Source organism: Carcharhinus amblyrhynchos, chromosome 15 (genome assembly GCF_965287045.1).
Source record: "Carcharhinus amblyrhynchos chromosome 15, sCarAmb.v2.hapA, whole genome shotgun sequence".
NCBI lineage: Eukaryota > Metazoa > Chordata > Chondrichthyes > Carcharhiniformes > Carcharhinidae > Carcharhinus > Carcharhinus amblyrhynchos.
Genome location: NC_137338.1, coordinates 23498632 through 23524452, shown reverse-complemented (window position 1 = coordinate 23524452; position 25821 = coordinate 23498632). Strand labels below are relative to the sequence as shown.

At 44.9% G+C, this 25821-nt stretch overlaps 1 protein-coding gene across 2 annotated transcripts in view; it reads right to left on the bottom strand.

Annotated features, from left to right (window-relative positions):
- The window catches only part of epha3 (eph receptor A3), a 283492-nt gene that overhangs the window by 145497 nt on the left and 112174 nt on the right, over positions 1-25821 (bottom strand). The gene's annotated exons all lie outside the window — the stretch shown is intronic.

The window sequence follows — 25821 nt, the reverse complement described above, 5'->3', positions numbered from 1 at the left end:
CACAGTGAAACTCATCATATTGCAAGCAGATATACAGCAGGGGTCAGTAGACAGCAATCAGCAGCAGAAACTATGGCAAATTGTTTCCCTTCCTTAGCATTGGCACTGAGCCCCTTTGTAGTGTCTTTACTACATCTCTGATGAGATTAGCTAACTTTATAGAAGAATTCGTAGAACTCTACAGTGCAGAAAGAGGCCTTTCGAGTTTGCACCGGACACAATCCCACTGAGGCCCTACCCCCATATCCCTGCATATTACACCCCCTAATTCCTCTAACCTACACATCCCTAGACACTAAGTAGCCATGCGAAGAAATTGCTCATCAACCTAACCTGTACATCTTTGGATTGTGGGAGGAAACCCACCCAGACACGAGGAGAATGTGCAAACTCCACACAGACAGTGACCTGAGGCAGGAATTGAACCCAGGACCCTGCAGCTGTGAAGCAGTAGTATTAACCACTGTGCTACCGTGCCCCTGAGCTACCATAATCATATTTGGTCTCACTTTTTATTGCAACAATCAATGCAATAGCACTACATTCATATTAACTCTTCCAGAAATAATTGTAGGTTGCTTGGTAATTGGTTAAGCAATCAAAACTGTTAGACAACATTCAAATGTCAAGCCCTGAAACAAAACCTCAAATCCAGTTCAAAATAAAGAGCCTCCTATACTTTTTCACAGTCATTATAAACCAGGATTGCTATGAAGATGTCTGAATGATTACTTCTGAGAGGAAATATTCCCATCAGAGAGACAAAAGCACACTCCCTGAAAGTCTCTAATTAATTTCCTCATAGTCCATTTACTTTTAACAACAAGAACGTGAAAATTGAACACCTAGCTCTCCAGGGAAAGTAGAGAACCAACAGAATTACACTTGTGGTTGGATTGAGAATCTCAGCACGTCAAGGCGGATGGAAAGATTTGAAGAGAAAAAGCCCCCAGACCGTAGCCAAACACATCCACGTATCAGGAACTTGATCTATTGATGTTGACTGTTGGAATAATACCTTTACTCCCCCACCCCACCTTTATCAATCAGGAACTTTCATCACGCTTTTAACACTGCAGCAAAAATGATCACTATTGGAAATACTTTGTAACTGGTGATGCGGGCAGGAGGATAGAGCAGCCACTTTAAGCAACAGCCACCTACTTGTCTCATGAATGTGAATGCAAATGACTGTTCTGATGAATTACCTTGTGAATTCATCTAGATTGGTAAGAGAGACTGCACAAAATGGCAACACTTTTTTTCCCACTCTGCAGTGTGCTGCCTCAGTCATCGTATTCTAAACATAGCTGAGTGCATTAAACTCTTGAGAAGATCAGTGTATTAGCAGCGTCTAAATGAATACTGTGATAGTGTTCAATTCTCCAGGTGGCATCATGCTGATGCTCATATTTTATGATCAAATGTTGCTTGGCAACGCTGAAGTGATAAATATGCTGAGTTCTGATACAGTGGTCAGGGGTTCTTCTGCTAAACCCCATCATATATATATATGGGGATGAAATTGGTCTTGCAAAGTGGTGCAAAACAAGAAGTGGCAAATCACTTTCCAGGGCACTGTAGAGTAAGTAGCCCGGTGAATTAATCTACTTCACCCTTCCCAATGCTTGATTACCATTCAGAGATCAAACGCAACAAACAGGGAAAAAGTACAGCACAGGAACAGGCCCTTTGGCCCTCCAAGCCTGTGCTGATCATGATGCCCTTTAAAAAAAACTTCCTAACCTTACTCAGACCATTTCTCTGTATTGCTCCCCTATTTGTGTATCCGTCCAAAAGAAGAACAAAGAAAATTACATTAAGTAACAGGCACTACAGCCTTCCAAGCCTGCACTGGCCATGCTGCCCAACTGAACTAAAATCCTTTACCCTTCTGGGATCATTTCCCTCCATTCTCATTCTAGATACAAAGTCACTATTGTATCTGCTTCCACCACCCCCCGCAGCGAGTTCCAGGCACCCACCACCCTTTTGTAAAAATAACTTGCCTCGTACATGCTCCTTAAACCTATGCCCCCTAGTAATTGACTTTTCCACCCTGGGAAAAAGCTTCTGACTATCCACTCTGTCCACACCTCTCATAATCTTGTAGACTTCTATCAGGTCGCTCCTCAACCTCCGTCATTCCAGTGAGAACAAACCAAGTTTCTCCAATCTCTCCTCGTAACTAATGCCCTCCATGCCAGGCAACATCCTGGCAAATCTGTTCTGTGCTCTCTCCAAAGCCTCCACATCCTTCTGATAGTTTGGGACCAGAATTGAACACTATATTCCAAGTACAGGCTAACTAAGGTTGTAAAAATCTGCAGCACGACTTGCCGATTTTTAAACTCAATGCTCTGATCGATGAAGGCAAGTATGCCGTATTCCTTGTCTACCTTCTCCACTTGCGTTGCCACTCTGTGACTTGTGTACCTACACACACATCCTTCTGTCTATCAGTACCCTTAAGGGTTCTGCCATTTACTGTATATTTCCTATCTGTATTAGCCCTTCCAAAGTGCATTATCTCACATTTGTCCAGATTAAACTCCATCTGCCATCTCTCTGTCCAAGTCTCCAACTGATCTATATCCTGCTGTATCCTCTGATGGTCCTCATTGCTATCCGCAAATCCACCAACCTTTGTCACCTGTTAACTTGCTAATCAAACCAGTTACATTTTCCTTCAAATCATTTATATATATATATATCATAAACCACAAAGGTCCCACAGTGATTCCTGAGGAACGCCACTTGTCACAGCCCTCCATTCAGAAATGCACTCTTCCACTATCTTCTATGACCAAGCTAGTTCTGTATCCACCTTGCCAGCTCACCTCAGATCCCATGCAATTTCACCTTCTGCACAAGTCTGCCATGAGAGACCTTGTCAAAGGCCTTACTGAAGTCCATGTAGATAATCAGTCATCCAGATCCCTCAAACATTCTGCTTCCACTTCCTCCTATGGCAATGCATTCCAGGCATCTACCACTCTCTGCATGAAAAACTTCCCCCGCACATCTCTCTTAAACATACCCCCTCTCCAGCTTGAACTTGTGCCCCCTTGTAATTGACACTTCTATCCTGGGAAAAAGCCTCTGACAATCTACTCAGTCTATGCTTCTCATCATTTTGTGGACCTCAGCCTCCATCCTTCCAGTGAAAACAATCCTAGTTTATTCAACCTCTCCTTATTGTCAATGGCCTCAAGAACAGGCAACCTTCCTGGTGAACCTTCTTTTCACTAGACTAGCTCCTCTAGTCTTTCCACACAACTGGAGCCCTTCGTCTCTTGTACCATTCTGGTGAATCTTTTCTGCATCCTCTCCAATGCTTTGGCATCCTTCCGAAAGTTGGGTGAACAGAATTGAATGCAATTCTCCGGTTGACGCCTAATCAATGATTTACGCAGGCTCAGCATTACCTCCTTGTTTTACTCTAGAATTATGCAGACTTACATCAATCTCCTTTGTAAAGCCTGTCTTTCCTTCTAAAAGCTGCCACTGCATCCGTCTAATAAATATCGCAAAATGTCTGAGCCCATTTTATAATGACCCTGCAATTGAAATCCCGGATAGTGACTTATGTTGCAGTAAGTGCTTTCATTCTGTGATTGCGAGGTAAAGTTTCTCTCCATCTTTGAGTCAGAAAGACTTTTCCAGCTGCTCTGGAGACAGCTGAGTATCATCCCCCGCAGCTGTCTCGGCAGGCAGCAGACAGGTCGTATGATGGTATTCTGATCATTCCAGCCAGTGCACAGAATTCAATAGCCAAGAGGCCACATTAATTGCCAGCTGTACCTTGCAACTCGGGCAGAGTAAAACAATGATGTTACAATACATGCGATCACCTTCGCCCTATGGCCTGCAACCGGGATATCCCATTTGGGTTACGTTCCCAAAATTACCATGAACTTTGTAGCCCCGCCCATCACACAAACCAGCTTCCCATCCATCGACTCTGTCTACACTTCCTGCTGCCTCGGGAGAGCAACCAGCATAATTAAGAACCCCATGCACCCTGGACATTCCCTCTTCCATTGGGAAAAAGATACTAAAGTCTGAGATCATTCACCAATCAACTCAAGAATAGCTTCTTCCCTGCTACCATCAGACTTTTGAATGGACCTATCATTTATTAAGTTGCTTTTTCTCTACACCCTATGACTGTAACACTACATTCTTCACTTTCTCCTTTCCTTCTCTGCTGTGTACTTTATGAATAGTATACTTTGTATAGCATGCAAGAAACAATACTTTCCCACTGTATACCAATACATGTGACAATAATAAATCAAATCAAAACATTTGTTTGAACACAATTCCCCTGTGTATGCTGGAAACAAATAGTATTTACCTTGGACCATCTGCCAGGTACAAGAAATTGTTGTAGCCAGGCTGAATTTATTGGGCTCCCCCTTCTCCCCCTCCCCCTCATGCAAGATAATAGAGGCTAATAAGCTGTTCAAGTTGAACCCTGTGAATCAGGATCTTGAAGGTCTTTCCACCTATCCCTATCACTACTGACTTATCAACACTGATCAGGAGACTGTATTTCCAGTTAACTTTATCAACGTGATCCACCCATTCCCAGAGTTTCCCCACTAAGTTAACAAAAAGAATTGTGTCATCAGCATAGCAAAGATTTCAGACTCGCCGCTTGTCAGTCGATATCCCACCTTCACATCCATCAAGATGTCCAGGTTAGTAGGGTAAATACATGGGGTTACTGGGATATGGCCTGGGCAAGATACCCTTTTGCAGAATCAGTGCAGACTTGATGAGCCAAATGGCCGCCTTCTGCACTGTAGAGATTCTATGATTTTATGAAGTGCTTCTCTCATTACTATTTGTGCTAGGGTGTTGAATAAACATGGTGAGAAATATCCCTCTCAAACACCCTTTCTGACACTGAAACATTCTGAGAAGGTGCTGCCGACTCTATGCCTAGCTTGTTGCTTACGATAAAGCTTGGCTAGTAGCTTGATTAAATGTGGTGGGTAACCCATATCTAACATTGTTAACCAGAGCTTCTCATATGAGACTGAATCAGTCTTCTCACAATGAATGGAACACGTGTAAATTGGCTACTGATGTTCTTGGACTTTGCTCGTTATGATTCAAAGATTTAGTGATTTGATCTCTGACTCTGCTTCCGTGTCAAAATCCAGCTTGCTCATCAGCAATCTAACTCCCTGGTCTTCATCTGGATCCACTGCAGAATGATCCTGATTCCATTATCTTGGGTCACGCATCAAGCAAGATGTATAGCCCTCCAAAGAAATTCAAGCTGGATTTAACCAGGTTCATGGTGTTCTGACTCTCATAAAAGGGTATGGAGTAGCATCTCAATTACAATGAAAATTGCTCTAATGTGACTGGTGACAATGGGAGGGATTCTCTGCTTCCTGTAGCATGTTTCCTGGCTGTGGGAGGCAGCCTTCTGTTGGCTGGGTGGCAGGATCTTCTGGTCCCACTGCTGTCAATGGAATTTCCCATTGAATCCATCCCACACTGCTAGGAAACCTGAGGTGGGGATGCTTCAACAGCAATGGGCTAGGTGGCAGTATGTGCTGTGCGGAGGATGCTAAGAGACTGCAGGGTGACTTGGACAGGCTGGCTGAGTGGGCAAATACAATATAATGTGGATAAATGTGAGATTATCCACTTTGGTGACAAATACAGGAAGGAAGATTATTATCCAAATGGCAGCAGTTTAGGAAAAGGGGAAGTGCAATGTTACCTGGGTGTCATGGTGGAGCAGTTGCTGAAAGTTGGCATGCAGCTACAGCAGGCAGTGAGGAAAGCTGATGGCATGTTGGCCTTCATAGCAAGAGGATTTGAGTATAGGAGTGAAGTTATACAGGGCCTTGGTGAGGCCACACTTTGAATATTGTGAGCATGTTTTGATCTCCTAATTCGAGGAAGGACATTCTTGCTACTGAGAGAGTCCAGCAAAGATTCCTAGAATGGCAAGACTGACATATGAAGAAGACTGGAATGACTGGGCTTACACTCACTAGAATTTAGAAAAGTGAGGAGGGGATCTCATAGAAACATACAAAATCCAAATGGGACTGGATAAGCTAGATGCAGGAAGGATGTTCCCAATCTTGGGCAAGTCCAGAACTAGGGGTCACAATCTAAGAATAAGAGGTAAGTTATTAAGGACTGAGATGAGGAAAAATTTCTTCACTCAGAGTTATGAACCTGTGGAGTTCTCCACTACAGACAACTGTTAGGGCCAGTTTGTCAGATATGTTCAAGAAGGAGCTGGGTGTGGCCCTTGCAGTTAAAAGGATTTAAGGGATACGGAAAGAAAACGGGAGTGGGATACTGAGAGTGCATGACCAGCCATGATCATATTGAATGGTGTTGCAGGCTTAAAAGGTCAAATGGACTACTGGATCTATTTTCTATGTTTCTACAATGCCATTTGAAATGAAAGGAGTCAGATGGATATTCGGGAATCTGATACTGAGAGGAACTTTTGTAAGGCAGCAATACCCAAAGATGCTCCCATATTTTGTTCACATGATATGAGCAGGAGGGGACTGTTTGGAAAAAGAGGCAATTTAAGGCAAATTACCTGGAAAATGTGCACAAGATAAAAATATGGATTGATATTATCAGTAAGAAGTCTTACAACACCAGGTTAAAGTCCAACAGGTTTATTTACCAAATAAACCTGTTGGAGTTTAACCTGGTGTGAGACTTCTTACAGTGGTTACCCCAGTCCAACACTGGCATCTCCACATCATAGATATTATCAAACAGGGCTGGAGAAAGATTGTTCATCATGCAACCAGCCTGCAGAATGAGGACAGGTAAAAGACAGGGACAAATATTCTGAAAGCAAGTATAGGTATCACCAGCCCTTTAATTTGTGGGTTAAATAAGTCAGTTGAAATTGGTAAGGAGAGAAGACAAATAAGTCAGTAACCTTTCTGTGTGATGTTCTAAAGTGAAAAAAATTCTGTTGATTAAAATATATGAACCAACCTGCAAATTAAGAAAGAGTTTTCAAAGGATAAAATTGGAGTATGGCAGTCCCTTGTTCCAGCCATAGAATGTACTTCAGCTCCGGATGACATTCCTCTTAATGTGCAAGGGAAACAAACACTAAACAATACCAACATGCAGTTAGGCTGTACCTTCAGCATTGTCAAAATGTCCCAAGATCCTTCAAGTTGTCATCAGACAAAGGTTAATCTTTAAATCAATCAATTGAAAGACATGGATGGACCTCGGGGTCCTTGTGCATGAGTCGCAAAAACCCAGCCTGCAGGTGCAGCAGGTGGTCAGGAAGGCGAATGGGATGCTGGCCTTCATAGCGAGGGGGATTGAATATAAAAGTAGGGAGGTCTTGCTGCAGCTGTATAGGGCATTGGTGAGGCCGCAGCTGGAGTACTGTGTGCAGTTTTGGGCACCGCACCTGCGCAAGGATATTTTGGCCTTGGAGGGAGTGCAGAGGAGGTTTACTAGGCTGATACCGGAGTTGAGGGGGTTGAGCTATGAGGAGAGGCTGAATAAACTAGGCTTGTACTCGTTAGAGTTTAGAAGAATGAGGGGAGATCTCATTGAGACGTATAAGATGATGAATGGAATGGATAGGATAGAGGTGGAGAGACTCTTCCCGCTCAAAAAAGACAGTAGGACTAGGGGGCACAGCCTCAAGATAAAGGGGGGTCGGTTTAGAACGGAGTTGAGGAGGAACTTCTTCACTCAAAGGGTGGTGAATATCTGGAATTCTCTGCCCGTTGAAGTGGTGGAGGCTGCCTCGCTAAATATTGTTAAGAAGCGGGTTGATGGGTTTTTGATAAGAGAGGGGATTAAGGGTTATGGGGAGAGGGCGGGAAAGTGGAACTGAGCCACGACAGATCAGCCATGATCTTATTGAATGGCGGGGCAGGCTCGAAGGGCCAGATGGCCTACTCCTGCTCCTATTTCTTATGTTCTTATGTTCAACCTTGCCACATTCAAGGAGAACTTCCACAATGTGGTACAAAAACTAAAGGTATGATTATGTTGCCACCTGTCTATTGATGCATAGTGGTTTGCAATCCACATAGTGTCATTGAGATACGTGGCCTGGAAACAGGCCCGTTGGCTCAACTTGTCCACGCCGGCCAGGTTTCCTAAATTGAACTCGTTCTATTTCCCTGTTTTGGCACATTTTCTTTGAAATCTTTCCCATCTATGTATCTGTCCAAATGTCTTCTAAATGTAGTTGTACCCCATCCTTTGACAGCTCATTCCATATATGCACCACCCTCCATGTGAAAAAGTTGATTAACATGGAAGTGGCAATATAATATGGGCGTATGGTTAGCAATCAAATTCCTAGGTGTCCTAAAGTGAGAAAGGGAAAACCATCTCCAATGGGCATTCACGTATGAATTTGCATTTTACATAGTATAAGTATACTTGCTGCAAGTCCATTAGACCATAAGACGTAAGAGCAGAATTAGGCCACTCGGCCCATCGAGTCTGCTCTGTCATTCAATTACGGCTGATATTTTTCTCATCCCCATTCTCCTGCTTTTTCCCCATAACCGTTGATCCCCTTATTAATCAAGAGCCTATCTATCTCTGTCTTAAAGACACTTAATGACGTCTATAGCTTTCTGCAGCAAAGAATTCCACAGATTCACCACTCTTTGGCTGAAGAACTCCCTCCTTGTCTCTGTTTTAAAGGATTGCCCCTTTGGTCTGAGGCTGTGCCATCTGTTTCTAGTTTTTCCTACTAGTAGAAACATCCTCTTCAAATCCACTCTATCCAAGCCTCGCAGTATCCCGTAAGTTTCAATAAGATTCCCCCTCATCCTTCTAAACTCCAATGAGTACAGACCCAGAGTCCTCAACTGTTCCTCATACAACAAGCTCTTCCTTCCAGGGATCATTCTTGTGAGCCTCCCCTGAAGTCCATCTTTTCAATGAGTCTTAATGTTTAGGAACTTTATAAACTGATATTTCTAACAGAAAAGACTGTCTTCTGCCATTAAAGCTTATCCCTCCAGTGACTGGACTTCTCCATGTTACAGTGTGAGATGGGTCTGCTCACTGAACATCACACCACAATGACAGTGACCAGCCTGAAAGCAGCAATCAGAGTAATTTCATCCTAAGACATTAGGGATAAATGCAAATTGTATCTGTTTTCTCAATCTGAAACTGGCAAGAAGAATAAAGATTTATGCGCATAAAACACATCATAAAACAGATTCCAACATTACAAATCATTTCTAAAACAGACAGAATCTGAATGAAGAATTTAGGACTAGAAACTCAGGAAGCAGATGTTTTTTTTTGTTCTTTTAATGAAACTAATCCTTTTCCTGTGCTCCTGAAATGACTTTCATCTCATTCAGACATTTTTTTGTGCAGGCCAGTCTAACTCTCTTAGTTCAGTCCTGTGGACCAGCCAGCCGTCTCCCAAGAGATGTACTGCTGACCTTCTGGGAATCTTATCCGGGAAAAGAATGGCAATATGGTTAAGCATCCCAAAGTGTTTCACAGGTGCCCACTCAGACAAAAATGGATACCAAGGGAATTAAGGAGGTATAAGAAGAGGTAGGTTCGAATTGTGGACTTAAAGGAGAGGGCGAGGTAAAAGTATGGAGCGGTTTAGGGAAAGAATTCCAGAACTTAAGGACCGGTCAGTTGGAGGTACAGCCATCAATGGAGGGCAAAAAAAAAGTTGGGGATGCACAAGAGAATAATTCTACATTTGACTCCATCCAAGAAACTTGCTAACCCAAATTGTTTTTATATACTGCAACCAATGTCAAAGGATACTTGACCGAGTCTTATTTTTCCTTCTTTTCATTGGATTCTAATTATCCTTATTTCTGATTCCTATGTGTGTCTGAATTTGTGTTTGTGTGTGTCTGTATCTATGTGCATGAGAGAAAGCCTGTCTGTGTATTTGTCTGTCAGTGTATATGTGTATGTCTGTATCTATGTGCATGACAGAATGTGTGTGTGTATGCACGTGTATCTCCGTCTGGGTATATGTGTGTATGACTGTCTGCCTATGTGTAGGAGCTCAAATGACCAACTGCTAGGAGGGTCGATGTCACGATTTTATTATTTTTCTTGGGTTTAGTGGTTAATAAATGTGTTCTTTTAATGACTCTCTAAAACCTTGTTTGATTGGCTCCTTAATGTTCCAGCTTAAATAGATTCTGATTTGTAAAAGGCATATCCTCACGGGAAAAAAAGCTTAGACCTTCGCTGTGACACATTGAATAGAGAGGAGTCAGTTCACCCCTTTTCACCTGGTCACAACAAAATGCACCTCTGGTATCTTTGTGCAGATTCATCATTGAGCTGGCATTAAAGTCACGTTTGGGCAAACAATGAAAGATGCAAACAGCATCTCAGTGCTCAAGCCTTTGAACACTGTGATAGACGAAAGAAAGAAGGAGCTCTCCAAAGCCTCACAAATCTGGTCATACCCTTGCTCCTGATAACTGCACCTCAAGATAGATCGCAGCATGCTGCTTTCATTATCATTGGTAAGTAAACCCTTCATAATGTTAACGTTCTTTGTGAGTTCCAAAGTGCACAAATGCTCACTAAGTCATCTTTGAATGTACGTAAATATATTCAAGAAGTACTTAAATGTGATACATGCAACATGGAAAGTGTAACCACAGTGAACCAATTAATGCTCCAGACAAGATAGACAATGTGCTCATGCACACTCCTGGTGTATAGCAATTGTCCATTCCAGTGGTGCGAACAGTGTGCCTGTCCTATTAAGGGCAGCACGGTGGTGCACTGGGTAGCACTGCTGCCTCATAGCACCAGGGACCTGGGTTCAATCTCGAGCTTGGATCACTGTCTGTGTGGATTTCCTCTGGGTGCTCTGGTTTCCTCCCACATTCTGAAAGATGTGCTGGTTTGGTGCATTGACCCGAATAGGCACCAGGCTGTGGTGACTAAGGGAATTTCACAATAACTTTATTGCAGTGTCAATGTAAGCCTTATTTGTGACTAATAAATAAACTTACTTTAAAGGTACGCAGCTCCTCATCGATTCCATGGATGTCAACGCTCATAGCCTGAGCAGACTGATCCAGGCTACTGAGGGAGGTTTGCACCATTTCCTCACCAAGGCACTACTCTTGTATCCACTCTGAGTGCTGCAGCATGTGTCTCTCCATGAAACTGGCCAATATCTCATGGTCAGTTGAGTTCCAGGAACAATGTGGAGCTTACTATGGCAATGGACTCCTGCATTCACAGTCTTAGACTTCCCACTGCCTCAGGAATTTCCAGCAGTTATCCACACATTTATTGCTGACTGTCCAAATACTGTGCCTCGAAAGGTCACTCCTGCTCACTGGAACATTGTGACTTCCATCCCTCCTTTGAGGGGAACTGTGCACAAATTTCTCTGTCTCTGACACTTTCTTCTGGTGCGGTGCCTCTCACCTTATGCCACTGGTTCTACACTAGTGCTACATCCCTCTGATATGAGCATTCAAATTGGTGGCCAGTGGGCAATTATAATGTGATGTTGCCTCCTTGGATATCATTTCTCGCTTTTGATGCTAAAGGGGTGATCTATCCTGGGGATGGTTGCATGTGGCATGGCGGCACAGTGGTTAGCACTGCTGCCTCACAGCGCCAGGGACCCAGGTTTGATTCCAGTCTTGGGTGACTGTCTGTGTGGAGTTCGCATGCTCTCTCAGTATCGGTGTGGGTTTCCTCCGGGTGCTCCTGTTTCCTCCTACAGTCCATAAAGAGATGTGCAGGTTAGGTGGATTGGCCATGCTGAATTGCCCCTTAGTGTCCCAAGATGTGTAGGTTAGGTGGATTAGACCTGTAAGTGCACAGGGTTATGGGCATAGGGTAGGGTTGTGGACCTGGATAAGATGCTGTTTCAGAGAGTTAGTACAGATTGAGCAGCCAAACAGCTTCCTGTACTGTACTGATTCCATGGTGGGTGGTGAGGAAAAAGGAGTTATTTTGGTATAATCCCTCATGTTGCATGCCACTACCTGAACTATGTTTGGGCTGCCCATATGACACACACCATTCTTGCCCTCCCTACCATGCCAAGAACCCCCTGTGCTTAGCAAACTGACTTCACGGCTGCCATCATTATCATTATGCTCCAAGGAAATTTTGACACCTCTTTTATCACCTGCTGCCGGTGACTCACCATTTTCAAAAGGCAGCTGTCAATCTCCATAGGCTATCGATTAAATCAAGCAACTTTTCTCTGCCAGGCAGGCCCCCCCTCCTACTCCATCTCTTTGATGTTTTTCTATTTTTTCGACTATGACAACAACATAATTCCATGTTAGCCAAATATATTGTGCATGCTGCAATATGTCTCTTCACCATGTCTGTGCATAACATTTAATTCACTTTTGTTCTGTCTTCACCCACATGAGCAGCTTAGACCCACAAGCTTCTTTTAAAGTTTTTGTATTAGTCACAAGTAGGCTTAAATTACTGTGAAAATCCCCTAGTCATCACACTCCAGCACCTCTTTGGGTACACAGAGAATTCATCTAACCTGCACATCTTTTGGACTGTGGGAGAAAACCAGAGCAACTGGAGGAAACCCACGTTGACACAAGGAGAATGTGCAAACTCCGCATAGGAATCGAACCCGGGTTCCTGGTGCTGTGAGGCAGCAGTGCTAACCACTGTGCCACCGTGCCACTCCAATGCTGAAGCAGAGCTATGTGCCATGTCTCACATCTTAGCTGCAGCCTGCAGATATATGTGGAGCTGCACTTGGATGTGCCATGTTACTCACCTTGCCAGTGTGCAGCAGGTCACTGAACCTTCTCCCACACTGAATCCGTCAACTCTGAAGGTCTCCTGCTGCTCTCTCCACAGCCGCGCTCTAAACCCAGGCCTTCTGCCGGTCTGGGTGGATGACGCCAGCCAGCAGTGTACAGGACTCCTCGCTTTTTCTTCCACTGAAGCTTGAAGGTCCTACTCAGGATTGGGTGGGGCAGCAGTACCAATCCCTTCGCCCACCCCTCATCTCCACTGAGTTTATCAGTAAAAATGTATGGTGAAAAGGGTTGTGCACCATTCAGATTACAATGCTCTCACTTGCTTTGTATGCGCTAACAATTTTCACAATATCGTCTGTAATTACACATGATGCCTTTCTAAACTAAGAACCTTTTACCTCTATGCGGTCTGTATCCCTCTGCTCTTTGCCTATTCTTGTATCTGTCGAGATGCCCCTTAAATGTTGCTCCTCCAAACTTGACAATTATGTACCATAGAATCCCTGCAGTACAGAAGGACACCATTTGGCCCATTGCATCTGCACCAAGCACAATCCCACCCAGGCCCTATTCCCATAACCCCACATATTTACTCTGACACTAGGGTCAATATTGCATGGCCAATCAATCTAACACAATCATCTTTGGATGCCAATTTTGGACACTGTGCCACAAGATATCAATACCATAATACGGAAATCAGCAATCAAGTCATGTTCTGTTTGTGGTCTTATGCTTAGTAGTGAGGATCTATCGTAGACAGTGTGGCTGGTTGTGAATATGAATAAATCTCAACCAAAGTTGTAGAAAACAGGCGGTCAAATATCCAGTTGAATAATATAGTTCCAATTTTCCTGGGCAATGGGTCTGTTACCTGTGTAGTAACAGGGATTCAGAGCTGAATAAAACAGAATGAAACTCTGCTTAATTTTCTTTGGGGATTGAGAAGTGTTGTTTTCTTAGAACTTTTACCTCACAATGCTAAAAGAGGTGGCAGTCTGAGCAAATGGGCTTAATGAACTAAATTACATTTTATTTATTTTATGTTTTTTCTTTGTTCTTTGGTAGTGCCAACACTTTGGGGAAGCATCTCATTACACACAGGCACTCACCGCCCACTGTTGCTGCTGTAACACAAGCTCAGATAACAAGTTCCCGTGTAGTTATTGATTAATAAACCAATGTGACTTTAAAACAATTGATTTTGAATAAATTATTTACAGAAAGGGCCCAAGGGTTGCTCAACTGGGGAATTTTCATTTCCAGAAACAGCTTGCTCCAAAGACTCTGTTACAAACAACCACATTACTGGTGGCAGCAACAAGTCAGCACTGCAGCAATCTCTTTATCTGCTGCAGACCTGTGAACTTGATCAATATGTTGACTGAATTGGAACTGGAATAAAAAATAAATTTCAGCCTATTAATGTCACCGTTGATGTGGTGCAATTGGATTATTTCTTAATCCATCCAACATTGAAAATAGAAGCTGGAGTAGGCCATCGAGCTCTTCCAGCCTGTCCCGCCATTCATGGCTGATCATCAGAATCAATATCCTGATCCTGCTTTCCCCTCCCATATCCCTTGACCCCTTCAGCCACAAGAGCCATATCTAATTTCTTCTTAAAACCAGACGATGTTTTGGCCTCAGCTAACGTTAAAAGTTAAAGTTTATTTATTAGTCACAAGTATCTACATTCACACTGCAACAAAGTTACTATAAAAATCCCCTTGTCGCCACACTCTAGTGCCTGTTCGGGTACGTTGAGGGAGAATTTAGCATGGCCAATGCACCTTACCAACATTTTGGATTGTGGGAGGAAAATAGAGGACCTGGAGGAAACCCACCCAGACACGGAGAGAATGTGCAGACTCCACACAGACAGTGGCCCAAGCTGGGAATTGAACCCAAGTTTCTGGTGCTGTGAAGCAACACTGCCAACCATTATGCCACTGTACTTTCTAAGGTGGTGAATAATTTTCTCCTCGGCTTAGTTCTAAAATGTTTACCTCTTATCCTCAAACTACAATCCCTAGTTCTGGACTCCACCATCACTGGGAACATTCTCATCTGCAATGCATACCATGGAATAACGAGCAATGTCCTGCCCTGCAGTTGGACCAGTATGAGAGTAAAATGGTTAAACTTTCCAACAAGTGCTGAGAACTGGCTGAAAGGTCTGTGCTTCTGGAAAAGGAAAACACATCTTCCCCCAGACCAGTGGACACCCTTCCTGTGTTTTAACTTCTTTCCACTTTAAAGCTATCTTCATCCTTGTACTTGAAGCGACACCATTAAAGTAAAAAGTAAAGTTTATTTATTAGTTACAAGTAGTTTTACATTAACACTGCAATGAAATTACTGTGAAAATCCCTTAGTCGTCATGCTCCGGCAGCTGTTCTAGTACATTGAGGGAGAATTTAGTATGGCCAATTCACCTAATCCAGCACGTCTTTGGACTGTGGGAGGAAACTGGAGCACCCGGAGGAAACTCACACAGACACAGTGGGGGGAACGTGCAAACTCCACACAGACAGTGACTCAACCCAGGAACCGAACCCAGATCCCTGGCACTGTGAGGCAGAAATTCTTACCACCGTGACACCTGTTATGTGTATGTTTTTCTATGTGCCGAAGTCTCCTCAGGGGAAATAAATGAGAGACAGCTTGGCAGAGTCGCTTTTGTTGCAAAACCTATGGGAAATCACCAGGAAATCTCAGAATAAAAATAACTTAACCCCACTTTTTAGCCTGTGGTTGTTCCTTGAACAAACTTTAATTATCCATGGCTCCATGACGTAATTTGGCATGGCCAATCAACCAAACACGCACATCTTTGGACTTTCAAATTTGTCGCATTTACTTGCTCTTTTTCCTGTACTAGCCCTGCATTCATGTTCTCCTTGGGGTACCATGGTGGTACAGTGGTTAGCACTACTGCCTCACAGTGCTAGGGGCCCAGGTTTAATTCCTGGCTTGGGTTACTGGCTGTGCGAAGTTTGCACATTTTCAATGTGCCTGGGTGGGTTTCCTCCAGGTGCTCTGGTTTCCTCCCACCTTCCAAAGAAGCACGGGTTAGGTTGACTGGCCATGATAAATTGCCCCATAGTGTCAGGGTGACTAGCAGGGTAAAAAGACATGGGGTTACGGGGATAGGGACAAGTGGGATTGTTGTCGGTGCAAACTCCATGGGCTGAATAGCCTTCCTCTGCACTGTAGGTATTCTATTGTACATCTCCCATTTCTCTTGGTGAAGGAATGGTTTTCCTACCAGGCTGATACAATAGTGGAGGGGCTGAACTCGAAGGAAATCCTATCGTTCACAAAGTTGTGGTGACTCAATCAAATATTACATCAGCCTGAAAGCTTTATTAAGAATTCAAACACTGCCCAGAATCACACTCCTGAATCCTCTGCAAGCCACTTCATAAGGCTTGCTGCTTATCATTCTGCCAATATTTTTCAACTTTTGTGTTTCCGGTTGGCTTACTGGACAGTCCTGGGCTATGTTACCCTGGAGAAATACACCGGGCCTCAGGACTATGCCCAATGCCTACTGGTAGGGGTTTTCCAGGCTCGGGTTGCTCTGAATCAGTTCCCATATGACAGGGTTGCCAGCTTTGCTTAGACATACCCTTTGAATTAACATGACATAATCTTCTGCCTTGTCCAGTCAAACAGCCCTTTCCCCTCCACCCATCTCCAAATAACCAGAAGTTAATGTCCAAAGGAAATAAAAGCAGCCACCCAATATGTTTAATATTAATGTGGTTCTTCTGGATTTTGGCACAGTGGTCAACACTGCTGCCTCACGGTATCTTGGACCTCTGTTCGATTCCAGCCCTGGGTGACTGTGTGGAGTTTGCACATTCCCCCTGTGCCTGTGTGGGTTTCCTCCGGGTGCTCCAGTTTCTGCCCACAGTCCAAAGATCTACAACTTAAGGTCGATTGGCCATGCTAAATTACTCTTTGGTATCCAAAGATGTGCAGGTTAGGTGGATTGGCTGTGCTAAGTTGCCTTTCAGCATCCCAAGATATTTAAGTTAGCTGGATTGGCCATGGTAAATGTGTGGAATTATGGGTATAGAGTGGGGGAGAGGGCCTGGGTGAGATACTCGGTCAGAGAAAGTCAGTGCAGACTTGATGGGCCGAATGGTCTCTTCTGCACTGTAGGGATCCTACAGTTCTCCTGGATTAATTCTGGAGACCAATTCCTGGACAATTGCAAGCCAATTCTGCAAAGCTGCAGACTCACAACTCCTGTCATTGAAAAGGGAAGCTGACTTGGGAAATATCACAGTTGTCTCCAATTAAATACACATTCTAAAAGTTTATTCCTCTCTGTGCATTTTGTGAGCAGAACAAAACGGTTTTGTCTCAGATTCTCCTGCCCCTTAAATTGGCATGTTTGTTTTGCTAATAAACCCAGATATAGAAGGATATATGTCCATGCCACTGCAAGACTAAGCAGACAAATTTTCAGTGATTTCAGATAAGGGATTAGCGGAGCTGTGTTTATTTGGGAGGAAATCAGTGACAGCCGCTGTCACTTCCTGTGTTTTATGGAAAGAAAATCTGATGCCAGAAATGCTGCTTGTTCACACAAGCTGAGAGAATCAGTCATATCAGATGCCTGCAGCTCAGACGAGATGTCAGCACATTCGATAATGTTCAGCTGCTGCTGTTGGAATTGTGCAATCGTGTCCTGCTCCCATCCCTCCCTTGCTTCCCCTTTATCCCCCCGTCCTTACACACAGCCCACCCCACTCCATTCCCCCTCACCCTGCCATTCATCTGCACTGACTAAGCTCAGGATCTGCCAGCTTGCCAACCCGCTCAAAATATATCAGACCTCATTTAAGAAGTTCATTGAGGGAACAGGAGTATCCATAAATCACATCAGCCTCATGTGAATGTCACATAAATCACCAAAGCTTCCAACGAGGCCATCGATAACACACAGAGGAACCGAGTGGCACAGGAACAGATTCCCATTCAAGAATTTATCCATCTGCCTTGTTTCTTTTAACCCTGGTGTTTCTAATGCACAAACTAGCTCGTTCAAGTATAGTTGTTGAATCACAAATGGATTACAATCCAATTAGAGGCCACTCCTTATTCCTGAAGCATTGCTTCTTATTGGAGTACAGTTGCACTTCCTAAGTGAGCTCACCAGGTCTCACTCAAGCTGTTAGTCTTTGGTGTCAGCTGTTCAATCGGGGAAGGGGTCAAAGGCCAGCTTAGCTTTGCCTTCACTTGACAGCATGGTGAGCAGCAAGATGGCACAGTGGTTAGCACTGTTGCCTCACAGCACCAAGGACCCGGGTTTAATTACGGCCCTGGTTACTGTCTGTTCAGAGTCTGCACATTTTCCTTCGGGTGCTCCAGTTTCCTCCCCCAATCCAAAGATGCATGGGTTAGGTTGGCTGGCCGTGCTAACTTGCCTCTTAGTGTCAGGGGGATTAGCAGGGTAATTGCGTGGGATTACGGGGTTAGGACCTGGGTGGGATTGTTATTAGTTTGGGCTCAATGGGTCGAATGGCCTCTTTCTGCACTGCAGGGATTCTACGATAGCTACCCATGCACACTTTCTTACTTGTTACTGGACTCACTTGTTACTGGGGCAACCATGGTTGACATTTTTCTCCCTCCACACTCCATACTGTGAGGTCAATTGTTGCATCCTACCTGCTGGCCCAGTTGACATTTGCTTTCTAAGCACCAACTCAGGCTCAAGCAAGCTCCCTCAATGGGAATCTATTTACTGTGGTACAGATCAACACTGTGTGGAAGTACTGACTGTTTATGGAGGTGGCTCAGTTGGGAAGTTTTTTGACTCATCCATGACCAGAAAGAGTTTAACTCCTTACCCACTCAGAGGTTTGAAGAATTCCCGTTAACTTAGCTGGAGATAAGAACGTAAGAACGTTAGAACATAAGAAATAGGAGCAGGAGTAGGCCATCTAGCCCTTCGAGACTGCCCCACCATTCAATAAGATCATGGCTGATCTGAAGTGGATCAGTTCCACTTTCCCGCTTTCTCCCCATAACCCTTAATTCCCTTGTCTATCAGAAATCTATCTACCCGCGACTTAAATATATTCAATGAGGTAGCCTCCACCAGTTCAATGGGCAGAGAATTCCAGAGATTCACCACCCTTTGAGTGAAGAAGTTCCTCCTCAACTCCATTCTAAACTGCCTCCCACCCCCCCCCCCCCCCCCTTACCTTGAGGCTGTGCCCTCTAGTTCTGCTATCCTTTCTAAGCGGGAAGAATCTCTCTACCTCTACCCTATCCATCCCCTTCATTATCTTGTAAGTCTCTATAAGATCCCCCCCTCAGCTTTCTAAACTCTAATGAGTAGAGGCCCAGTTTATTCAATCTCTCTTCATAAATTAATCCCCTCATCTCTGGTATCAGCCTGGTGAACATTCTCTGTACTCCAATGCTTCAGTTTTCTGGCCATCCAAGTTTGGAATAAGACGGTAGTGTCAGTCATTATCCGAATTGTTTTGGCATAACCTCATGCTCTGCTGTAAAGCAAACCCAGTCCATGAATCATTTACTGGTGTAACATTAGCCCTAAGATACGATCAAACTCAGGCCTCAATACTGTTGATGTTGTGTTTGCGTAGCTGAAGTGTTTAAGTGAAGGGAGATTCCCAAGATATCTCTATTAAAATGTTTCACTGACAACTGGTACACAAAGTGAAAGGCTTTTCTTTATGCACAGCTTAAAAAGCAGATGAGCACTAACACACTGACCCTGGTTCCAGGCCTCCTATTTATAACCTGAGCCAACTTAAGAGCTCCAGTTGTGGATTCCTAACCCCCCGTAGTGTGACCCTGTTGCCCTGGCAGCATGGGGCATGGCGACAGATGTGATAGGCCCACTATCCTGTCTGCCATCATGCCTGTTAACAGTTCTTATTTGACAGAAATTTAGGGGTGCAGACATGCTCCTCAAATAACATTTAAAAAAAGAGTTAATCCCCTTAAGTGTAAAGTGTAATAAACGGACTAAAACCACCGGCCAACTTTTCTAAAACCAGACTTCCAAACATATCCCTTCGCTCACCTGAACTACTTCACTCCTCTCTTACATACAATAAACGAAAAAAGACGGATTGATAGAGTGCTTACAATACCTCACCACATCCCGAAGCATTTTGCTGCCCATTACTGACGAAAGGATCAGAAAACTAAGGGGAACCTCACCTCAGCAGCTTGTGGGAGCCCAGACTGGATTTTATGTTATTCAGGCAGCTAATAAACCGCTGTTGATGGTGTGTTTGGGAAGGGTGGCGAGGGGTAGTGTTCATAGAATCCCTATGGTGCAGAAGGAGACCATTCGACCCATCGAGTCTACACTGACCCTCCAACAGAGCATCGTGCCCAGCTCCTTTCCTGTAACCCTGTGTATTTACCTCACTAAGAACATAAGAACATAAGAAATAGGAGCAGGAGTAGGCCATCTAGCCCTTCGAGCCTGCCCCGCCATTCAATAAGATCATGGCTGATCTGTCGTGGCTCAGTTCCACTTTCCCGCCCTCTCCCCATAACCCTTAATCCCCTCTCTTATCAAGAACCCATCAACCCGCTTCTTAAAAATATTTAGCGAGGCAGCCTCCACCACTTCAACGGGCAGAGAATTCCAGAGATTCACCACCCTTTGAGTGAAGAAGTTCCTCCTCAACTCCGTTCTAAACCGCCTCCCCCTTATCTTGAGGCTGTGCCCCCTAGTCCTACTGTCTTTTTTGAGCGGGAAGAGTCTCTCCACCTCTATCCTATCCATCCCATTCATCATCTTATACGTCTCAATGAGATCTCCCCTCATTCTTCCAAACTCTAACGAGTACAAGCCTAGTTTATTCAGCCTCTCCTCATAGCTCAATCCCCTCAACTCCGGTATCAGCCTAGTAAACCTCCTCTGCACTCCCTCCAGGGCCAAAATATCCTTGCGCAGGTGCGGCGCCCAAAACTGTACACAGTACTCCAGCTGCGGCCTCACCAATGCCCTATACAGCTGCAGCAAGACCTCCCTACTTTTATATTCAATCCCCCTCGCTATGAAGGCCAGCATCCCATTCGCCTTCCTGACCACCTGCTGCACCTGCAAGCTGGGTTTTTGCGACTCATGCACAAGGACCCCGAGGTCCCTCTGCACCGTCGCCTGCTGCAGTTTTTCGCCACGTAAGTAATAGTCCTTCCTACCATTCTTCCTACCAAAGTGGACCACCTCGCACTTGCCAACATTAAATTCCATTTGCCATTTCCTGGCCCATTCGCCCAGCCTATCTAGATCCTTCTGCAGACTCTCCACACCCTCCGCACAATTTGCCTTTCCCCCAATCTTGGTGTCATCAGCAAATTTCGACACCCTGCACTCGGTTCCCTCCTCCAGATCATCTATATAAATGGTAAATAGCTGAGGCCCCAGCACCGACCCCTGGGGCACCCCACTAGTCACCAACCGCCAATCCGAATAGCACCCATTGACCCCCACTCTCTGCCTCCTATTTGACAACCAATCCTCTATCCACGCTAACACCCTACCCCCAACTCCATGTCCCCTGACCTTCTGCAATAACCTCTTGTGAGGTACCTTGTCAAACGCCTTCTGAAAATCCAGAAAGACCACATCCACTGGCTCTCCTCTATCCACTGCCCTAGACACATCCTCATAGAACTCCAGTAAATTTGTCAGACACGACTTCCCTTTAATGAAACCGTGTTGCGTCTGCCCTATCAAGCAATTCCCTTCAAGATGCCTCGCAATTTCCTCCTTAATGACGGATTCTAACATTTTACCTACCACAGACGTTAAACTAACCGGCCTATAATTCCCCGCCTTTTGCCTGGCACCCTTCTTAAACAACGGCGTAACATTAGCCATTTTCCAATCTTCCGGCACTTCCCCGGAATCCAGCGACGTCTGGAAAATAACCACCAAGGCATCCACTATAACCTCCGCCATTTCTTTCAGAACCCTCGGATGCATTCCATCCGGCCCTGGGCTCTTGTCCACAATCAGCCCCTCCAGTCTGTCGAGCACCACCTCTCTAGTAACAGTAATGTCACTAAGACCCTCCAGTCCTACCACCTTTCCATCGCTAACACCCGGCAAATTATTCACGTCCTCCTCCGTGAAGACAGAAACAAAAAAGTTATTCAAGACCTTAGCCATTTCCCCATCCCCTACCACTAGGTCCCCTTTCTCATCCTCTAAAGGACCAACGTTCACCCTAGCCAGCCTCTTCCTTTTTATATATTTATAAAAACTCTTGCTATCCTTTTTTATATTAAGCGCTAGCCCAGCTTCATAGCTTCTCCTACCCTCCTTTATCAACTTCTTTGTCAATCTTTGTTGACATTTAAACCTTTCCCAATCCTCTTCTCGCCCACTGCTCTTAGCTACTCTAAATTCCTCCGCTTTTAATTTAACACTTTCCTTCACCTCCTTCGTTATCCACGGCTTATTACCTCTCCTCCTACTGTCCTTTTTGACCATCGGAATAAATTTCTGCTGAGCACCAAGAAAGATCTCCTTAAAGATCCTCCACTGCTCCTCAGCAGACCTACCTTCCAACGCGCTCCCCCAGTCCACATTCGCCAATTCTTCTCTCATCCTACCATACTCCCCTCTATTCAAACAAAGGACGCGTGTCCGGGAACCCACTTTCTCCTCCTCCATCTGCAACAGAAACTCCACCATGCAATGATCACTCTCTCCAAGAGGATCCTTCACCGCAAGGTCCCTAATTCTACCCGCCTCATTACATAGCACCAGATCCAAGATAGCTCGCTCCCTCGTCGGCTCCAACACACACTGTTCAAGGAAATTATCCCGGCAGCATTCCAAGAACTCCTCCTCGAGCCCACCTCGTCCAACATGGGTCGACCAATCAATATGCAGATTGAAATCTCCCATAACTACTGCTGTCCCATTCCTGCACGCCGCACTTATTTGCGCGTTAACAGCCCGCCCCACCTCCAGATCATTATTTGGTGGCCTATAGACGACACCCACCAGCGTCTTCCTCCCTTTGCTGTTCCTAATCTCCACCCACAACGATTCCACTTTCTGCTCTTTGGCTCCGATATCATCCCTTGCTACCACCTTGATACTATCCTTAATCAGCAGAGCTACGCCACCCCCTCTTTCCTCCTGCCGATCCTTCCTAAACACTTGATAGCCCTGTACATTCATCTCCCAGTCCCTGTCACCTTGCAGCCACGTCTCTGTAATGGCCACCAGATCGTATCCATTTGTGTCGATCTGCTAATCCCCCTAACCTACACATCTTGGGACACTAAGGGGCAATCCACCTAAAGTGCACATCTTTGGAGTGTGGGAGGAACTGGAGCACCCGGATGAAACCCACGTAAGACAGGGAGAAATTGGTAAACGCCACTTAGTAACCAGAATTGAATGCTGCCTGGAGCTGTGAGGCAGCTACTCACTGTGCCACCGATTTGTATTACAACAAGGGGGCCCTCCATGGATCACAGAGTATCCAATCAAGAGGAACTCTTCACCTCCCCCATCCCCCTGCCTCCACCCCCCTCCGCCACCCTGAGTTTATAGGGAGGTTTTTCTTATTCACCAGGTGATCTTGTCATATGGGAAGAGATCCTTAGTGAGCCACTTAAGTAGCGCAATTGGTCTCTGAGTAGGAAGGCTGTTTGCCAACTTCCCTGTCACTGACAAAATGACATGGTGGTGGAAAGACGATGGGCACTCACCCTCCCCTTCCCTCCCTCCCAATTCTCTGATCCTGTACACCTCTTTTTGCTCGCCTGCAAGCCATGTAAAATCTCAACGATAATCTTCTGAAATGTCGGAAACATATAAGTAAATTGCCACTATTTTTAAAAAGTTACTCATTCACAGAATGTGGGCATCACCTGGCAAGGCCAGTATTGGTGAAGCATCCCTAATTGCCCTCAGGAAGGTGATGGTGAGTCACCATCTTGAATTGCTGCAGTCCATGGGATGTTCGGAAGGGAGTTCCAGGATTTTTCCCCAATGACAGTGAAGGAACAGCAACGTAGTTCCAAGTCATGGTGTGGAGTTGCCGGCATTGGACTGGGATAGGCACAGTAAGTAGTCTCGCAACATAAAGTCCAACACTTTATTTGGTAGCACAAGTTTTCGGAGCTTAGCACTCACCTAATGAAGGAGTAACGCTCCTAATGCTTGTGCTACTATATAAACCTGTTGGACTTTAACCTGGTGTTGTGAGACTAGTTCCAAGTCAGGATGGAGTATGGACTTCCCAGGCATCTGCTGCCCTTGTTCTTCTTGGTGGTAGAGGTCACAGGTTTGGAAGGTGCCATTGAAGGAGGGATTGAGTAGCTGCAGTGCATCTTGTAGATGGTAAATTTGCTTCGGTCAGGCACAATTATTGGTTCTGTTACATTCCCCCAGAGAGCAGATGTGATCCCAGCTTAAGATTTAATCCGAAGAAAATACTGTCTGACATTGCACTGAAGTGTCAGCCTGGACATTATGGGTGGGATGTTACAGTTTTGCTCAAGTGAGACCAGAAATTCCCACCCGAGGTCAACAGAGATTTCCATTGTCGGTCCTTCACCCACTCTGATTTTGTGGTAGGTGAGATGGTAGGGTTCTGACCTCTGGGCAGAACTTTAGAACATAGAACATAGAACATAGAACATTACAGCGCAGAACAGGCCCTTCGGCCCACGATGTTGCGCCGACCAGTTACAAAAACAATGACCCACTAGCCTATACCAATCCCTTTTCGTCCATAAACCTATCCAGAGATCTCTTAAACGCCCCCAAACTAGACGCATCTACAACTGCAGCAGGCAGGGCATTCCAATCCCTCACCACCCGCTGGGTAAAGAACCTACCCCTGACATCCGTCCTGTAGCTACCCCCCCTTAATTTAAAGTCATGCCCCCTCGTGCTAGCTTTCTCCATCCGAGGAAAAAGGCTATCACTATCCACCCTATCTAAACCCCTAATCATCTTATATGTTTCAATAAGATCCCCTCTTAGCCGCCTTCTTCCCAACGAAAACAACCCTAGATCCCTCAGTCTCTCCTCATAGGACCTCCCCACCATACCAGGCAACATCCTAGTAAACCTCCTCTGCACCCTCTCCAACGCCTCCACATCCTTCTTGTAATGCGGGGACCAGAACTGCACACAGTACTCCAAGTGCGGCCGCACTAGAGTAGTGTACAGTTGCAACATTACACTGCGACTCCTAAATTCAATCCCCCTACCAATAAACGCCAAGACACCGTACGCCTTCTTGACAACCTTATCTACTTGATTCCCAACTTTCAGGGATCTATGTACACACACACCTAGATCCCTCTGTTCATCCACACTATTCAAAGTCCTCCCGTTAGCCCTATACTCGACACATCTGTTGCTCCTACCAAAGTGAATTACCTCACACTTCTCCGCATTAAATTCCATCCGCCACCTCTCGGCCCAGCTCTGCAACCTATCTAAGTCTCCCTGCAGACTATGACACCCTTCCTCACAATCTACCACACCTCCAACTTTGGTGTCATCAGCAAATTTACTAATCCACCCAACTATACCCTCATCCAGATCATTAATAAAAATTACAAACAACAGTGGCCCCAAAACAGATCCCTGAGGCACACCACTCGTAACTGCACTCCATGATGAATATTTACCATCCACCACCACCCTCTGTCTCCTATCTGATAGCCAATTCCTGATCCAACTTCCTAGATTACCCACAATCCCATACATCTGCATTTTCTGCAGAAGCCTACCATGGTGAACCTTATCGAACGCCTTACTAAAATCCATGTATACCACGTCAACTGCCTTACCCCCATCCACCTCTTTGGTCACCTTCTCAAAAAACTCAATAAGGTTAGTAAGGCACGACCTACCTGCTACAAAACCATGCTGACTATTTCTAATCAATTCATTACACTCCAAATAACTATAAATCCTATCCCTAATAATTTTTTCTAAAACCTTGCCCACAACAGAAGTAAGACTCACCGGTCTATAATTCCCGGCAAAGTCTCT